Source organism: Arachis hypogaea, chromosome 6, assembly GCF_003086295.3.
Source record: "Arachis hypogaea cultivar Tifrunner chromosome 6, arahy.Tifrunner.gnm2.J5K5, whole genome shotgun sequence".
Lineage (NCBI taxonomy): Eukaryota > Viridiplantae > Streptophyta > Magnoliopsida > Fabales > Fabaceae > Arachis > Arachis hypogaea.
Genome location: NC_092041.1, coordinates 100,944,167 through 100,950,397, shown reverse-complemented (window position 1 = coordinate 100,950,397; position 6,231 = coordinate 100,944,167). Strand labels below are relative to the sequence as shown.

Here is a 6,231-nt window from a genome sequence, read left to right as displayed (position 1 = left end):
AAATGGAAAGAAATTGATTTTGAAAAAGATTTGATTGAAAAGATATGATTTGAAAAAGATTTGATTTTGAAAAGATTTTGAAAACTTGAAAAAAATTTGCATTGAAAACAAAATCTTCCCTCTTGTGCCATCCTGGCGTTAAACGCCCAGAATGGTGCACATTCTGGCGTTTAACACCCAAAACTCTACCCTTTTGGGCGTTAAACGCCCAACCAGGCACCCTGGCTGGCGTTTAAACGCCAGTCTGTCCTTCTTCACTGGGCGTTTTGAACGCCCAGCTTTTTCTGTGTAATTCCTCTGCTGTATGTTCTGAATCTTCAATTCTCTGTATTATTGACTTGAAAAGACACAAATTAAAAATATTTTTGGATTTTTAATAATCAAAATGCAACTAAAATCAAATAACAATGCATGCAAGACACCAAACTTAGTAGTTTGTATACTACTGACACTAACAAAATGAGAATGCATATGAGACACATAAACACTCAAGTCAAGAGAATTTAAAAATCAGAGCAATGAAATCATCAAGAATCAACTTGAAGATTAATGAAGATACATGCATGAATGCAAAAGGAGCAGAAACATGCAATTGACACCAAACTTAAAATGAGAATAGAGTCTCAACAGGAAAAATATTTTTGGTTTTTATGATTTTGTAAATTTTTTTGTGCTTTTTTTCGAAAATTAAGTGGAAAAAGATATCAGAATTCTTAATGAGAATTCCAGGAATCATGCAATGTTTAGTCTAAGACTCCGGTCCAGGAATTAGACATGGCTTCACAGCCAGCCAAGCTTTCAAAGAAAGCTTCGGTCCAAAACACTAGACATGGCCAAAGGCCAGCCAAGCCTTAGCAAATCACTGCTCCAATAGCAAGATTGATAGAAATCAACAAGCTCTTGTGATGATAAGTTGAAACCTCGGTCCAATGAAATTAGTCATGGCTTCACAGCCAGCCAGATTTCAACAGATCATCATGAAACTCTAGAATTCATTCTTAAGAACTCTGAAGAAAAAAAAATACCTAATCTAAGCAACAAAATGAAACGTCAGTTGTCCATACTCGAACAATCCCCGGCAACGGCGCCAAAAACTTGGTGGACGAAATTGTGATCACTACAACTTCGCACAACTAACCAGCAAGTGTATTGGGTCGTCCAAGTAATAAACCTTATGCGAGTAAGGGTCGATCCCACAGAGATTGTTGGTATGAAGCAAGCTATGGTCACCTTGTAAATCTTAGTCAGGCAGACTCAAATGGATATGAATGATGATATACGAATAAAACATAAAGGTAAAGATAGAGATACTTATGTAATTCATTGGTAGGAATTTCAGATAAGCGTATGAAGATGCTTGTCCCTTCCGTCTCTCTGCTTTCCTACTGTCTTCATCCAATCCTTCTTACTCCTTTCCATGGCAAGCTTATGCAAGGGTTTCACCGTTGTCAGTGGCTACCTCCCATCCTCTCAGTGGAAATGTTCAACGCACCCTGTCACGGCACGGCTATCCATCTGTCGGTTCTCAATCAGGCCGGAATAGAATACAGTGATTCTTTTGCGTCTGTCACTAACGCCCCGCCTTCAGGAGTTTGAAGCACGTCACAGTCATTCAATCATTGAATCCTACTCAGAATACCACAGACAAGGTTAGACCTTCCGAATTCTCTTGAATGCCGCCATCAGTTCTAGCCTATACCACGAAAACTCTGATCTCACGGAATGGCTGGCTCGGTTGTCAGGCGAGCACTCGGTTGTCAGGCGATCAACCATGCATCGTGTATCAGGAATCCAAGAGATATTCACCCAATCTAAGGTAGAACGGAGGTGGTTGTCAGGCACACGTTCATAGGTGAGAATGATGATGAGTGTCACGGATCATCACATTCATCAAGTTGAAGAACAAGTGATATCTTGGAACAAGAACAAGCGGAATTGAATAGAAGAACAATAGTAATTGCATTAATACTCGAGGTACAGCAGAGCTCCACACCTTAATCTATGGTGTGTAGAAACTCCACCGTTGAAAATACATAAGAACAAGGTCTAGGCATGGCCGAATGGCCAGCCTCCCAAAGAGGGTTCAATCATAAAAACATGATCAAAAGCTCCCAATACAATAGTAAAAGGTCCTATATATAGAGAACTAGTAGCCTAGGGTTTACAGAGATGAGTAAATGACATAAAAATCCACTTTCGGGCCCACTTGGTGTGTGCTTGGGCTGAGTATTGAAGCATTTTCGTGTAGAGACTCTTCTTGGAGTTAAACGCCAGCTTTTATGCCAGTTTGGGCGTTTAACTCCCATTCTTGTGCCAGTTCCGGCGTTTAACGCTGGGAATTCTGAGGGTGACTTTGAATGCCGGTTTGGGCCATCAAATCTTGGGCAATGTATAGACTATCATATATTGCTGGAAAGCCCAGGATGTCTACTTTCCAACGCCGTTGAGATCACGCCAATTGGGCTTCTGTAGCTCCAAAAAATCCGCTTCGAGTGCAGGGAGGTCAGAATCCAACAGCATCTGCAGTCCTTTTTAGTCTCTGAATCAGATTTTTGCTCAGGTCCCTCAATTTCTGCCAGAAAATACCTGAAATCACAGAAAAACACACAAACTCATAGTAAAGTCCAGAAAAGTGAATTTTAACTAAAAACTAATAAAAATATACTAAAAACTAACTAGATCATACTAAAAACATACTAAAAACAATGCCAAAAAGCGTACAAATTATCCGCTCATCACCCAACATACAGCTTGCCATGGAAAGAAGTATGAATGATTGGATGAAGACAGTAGGAACGCAGAGGTTCAGAAGGAACAAAAGCATCTCCATACGCTTATCTGAAATTCTCACCAACGGATTGTATAAATATCTCTATCCTATTTTATATTTTAATTATATTTTAATTATCAATTCACCATAACCATTTGAATCTGCCTGACTGAGATTTGCAAGATGACCATAGCTTGCTTCAAGCCGACAATCTCCATGGGATCGACCCTTACTCACGTAAGGTTTATTACTTGGACAACCCAGTGCACTTGCTGGTTAGTTGTGCGAAGTTGTGAAGAATAATTAAGATTATGAACGTGCGTACCATGTTTTTGGCACCGTTGCTAGGGAATGAACAATCACGATTTCGTGCACCAATAGCCATGGCATTATATATCCTTCATGCATACATATTCTCCCCATACACTCATCACTTTTAACCTTTACTTTATTCCCAAGTTATCTCTATTACCTAGATCCAAGTTATTTCTAGGCCTATCATTATGTTCTAGGGATAAAAAGGGTGAAAATAGAGGTTTGGGGGTTTAAAATTGAGCTTTAAACACAAAATACCTTTGCTGAAAATAGAGGAGTCACACGTACGCTTGGGCCACGCGTACGCATGGGCGTGCAAATGGGCCATTACGCGTACGCATCCCCTATAGACGCGTACGCATGGGCGCCCAATAGAAGCGCACAGATGCGCATGGAAGTTTCGCATACGCAAGCACCTCATGTCACGCGCATGCATGGACATGCATCCTGGCCCATTATGCGTACGCATATGCTTTCTTGTGTATGCATGGGGAAGAGGCAATGGCGACAGTCCGCGAATGGGGTGTATGCGTGCGCAAAATGTACATGCCAAGCGTACCCGTAGGCGTACATTTTTCCAAAAATTTTACTAAGTGTCAAAAGCTGCAGAATTTCAGTTTTTAACCTCAAACTTCTGACGCACATAACTTTTTCATTTTAAATCATTTTTCCTCCGTTTTTCAAACGGCGTAAACTTCACGGATCTAATCTTTGTATAAAATAAGTTTGAAATCATTTGGGGGTCCGGAAGCCAAGTTATGGCGTGCCAAAGTTCGTCCAAAAAAATAATTTTTCACAAAACCTTCCAACCTCTATTTCAATGATTCACCATTTAAATATTAACCATTCCACACTTAACATCAGTCCTAAAACATGAAATATCACAATAACATAATACTACAACCTGGTATCATCCATCAATCATCAATATTATACAATTTTGCTCCCGAATTCCTACTTTAAATAACAAAACTATAAACAATCCATCAATTATGCACAAACATCCTTACCAACAAACCCATCATTAATCAAATACCACTCTAGCATTCAGATTCCAACATAATTACAACTACCAACACATACTCAATCTATGTCATCAACCATTATCACAAACCCTAACATTCAACATGCTTAATCATTCCAACTTATCCTATGGTCCTCTAGCCTAAGGTTTCACAAAACATTATATATTAAATATGCAAAATCTAAACTATACCTTAGCCAATTTCCACGTTCGGTCCAAGGCAACCCACGAGGCAAGAAGCAAGTCCTCTCACCATAATTCCAGCTTTAAGACCAACCCAAGCTTCCACCAATCACCAATGTCCACAATTCAAGCTCCAATTACATATACACAATCCTAATTCATATATACATAACATACATATACTCAAATTCAATATCTAACATACTAACTAAAGAAATTGACTAAGGTTAGAGATCCTTATCGCACCCACGGACAAAACAATCCAAGCCCGATAAGTTTCGCAAGCTAAATCGAACCTAGAATACCAAAATCGACAAAATCTCAACATAAAGGCTCACAATTTCGAAAATCAAAGGGGATTGAGAAACTGAGATGAGATTGTGGCTTACCGATGAAATTGTTCAGATAGATTTGTAGAGCTTGACGCGATGAACGCATGGTCGCGAACGGTGCGGCGATCGGATCTCGGATAGAGGAGATATGATGGTTTGAATGAGGATTAAGGGTTTAGGAGCCTCCTCTTCCCCTTGGCTGTTTCAGCGCCCCTTTTGCTGACTGGGGAAGAAGGAAGCTCTTCCTTCGTTAAGTGTTGGGCCATTGGGTTGGGCCACGGGCCCCTTTTGGGCTCGGTTTAACCAGTTTGTTCCATTTGACTCATTTTGGATCAAAATCTTTGTGTCAAAATTCTTGTTTTAATGAGCTCTATCCTAATTTAATATAATTTTCATATTTTTAATTTTCCTAATTAAAATTTAATTTATTGACTAATTATTTACTAATTTAGTGGGATTTATATTTATATAGTATATTTTTAGTACTCTTAGTATTCTTTTTTAGTATACTATAATTTTTTTATTATTATTTACAATTAATTTTTTGTTTAATTTACTTTACCTGATAGGATCAATAAATTATATTATAAAAAGATAATAAAAAATAATACAAAAAATTACAATTATAAAATGTATAATGTCAAACAAATAATTAATAAAAAATATAAATAATAAATAATAGAAAAAAAGAGTTCATATAAGCAAAAATAATAAGAATTCGATGAATAATACAATAACATGCATGAAAGATAAAGTTAGTAAAAGGTAAATAAAGATTGAGTATTGATGGCTAAAAGTCTGTTGGTGAAACGCAGAAACTCAAAATTATTGTTTCTTGTAAATGTGATTTTGAATACAAAATCATTATAAAAAATTTGCTAAACCAAAAATTAAAATTTTCAAGAAGTCTAAACGTACTTTTTTTAACGCGTTTGTCAAGAAGTCTAAACGTACTTTTCAAGAAGTCTAAACTCATGCTCTTTCCATTTGCTGTGAGGGATAGAGCAAAGCTGTGGTTAGATTCTCAACCCAAGGAGAGTCTAGATACTTGGGATAAGGTTGTCATCGGATTTCTGACTAAATTTTTTCCACCTCAAAAGCCGACTAAGCTAAGGGTGGAGGTTCAGATGTTCAGACAGAAAGATGGTGAGACCCTTTATGAAGTTTGGGAGAGATTTAAGCTATTGACTAGGCAATGCCCTCCGGACATGTTCTCTAGATGGACTCAGCTGGATATCTTTTATGAGGGCTTATGTGAAATGTCCAAGATGCGCTTGAATAATTCTACAAGTGGTTCTTTGCACATGAAGAAGACACCAGAGGAGACTATTGAGCTTATTAAATTGGTTGCTAATAACCAATATTTATATTCCTTCAACAAAAATCCGTTGCACTCTGAGACCTCTCAGAAGAGAGGCGTGTTGGAAGTGGAAGCTGTTAATGCTCTTCTTGCTCAGAACAAGCTTTTGTCTCAGCAAATAAATCTGATTACTCAACGGTTGAGTGGAATGCAAAGTTCAGCTATCAACACTCAGAATGCCCCCCAAGAAGCCTCTTATGACATGACAGGTAATTTAATGCAAAATAAAAATTATGATTATGCTCAA

General features: G+C 37.9%; 1 non-coding gene across 1 annotated transcript; it reads right to left on the bottom strand.

Annotated features, from left to right (window-relative positions):
- Positions 1–5,731: 5,731 nt before the first annotated feature.
- Positions 5,732–5,837, bottom strand: LOC112699905 (small nucleolar RNA R71). The gene has a single exon (XR_003152837.1). It is a non-coding gene; the product is annotated as a small nucleolar RNA R71 (small nucleolar RNA).
- Between the last annotated feature and the right edge of the window lie 394 nt (positions 5,838–6,231).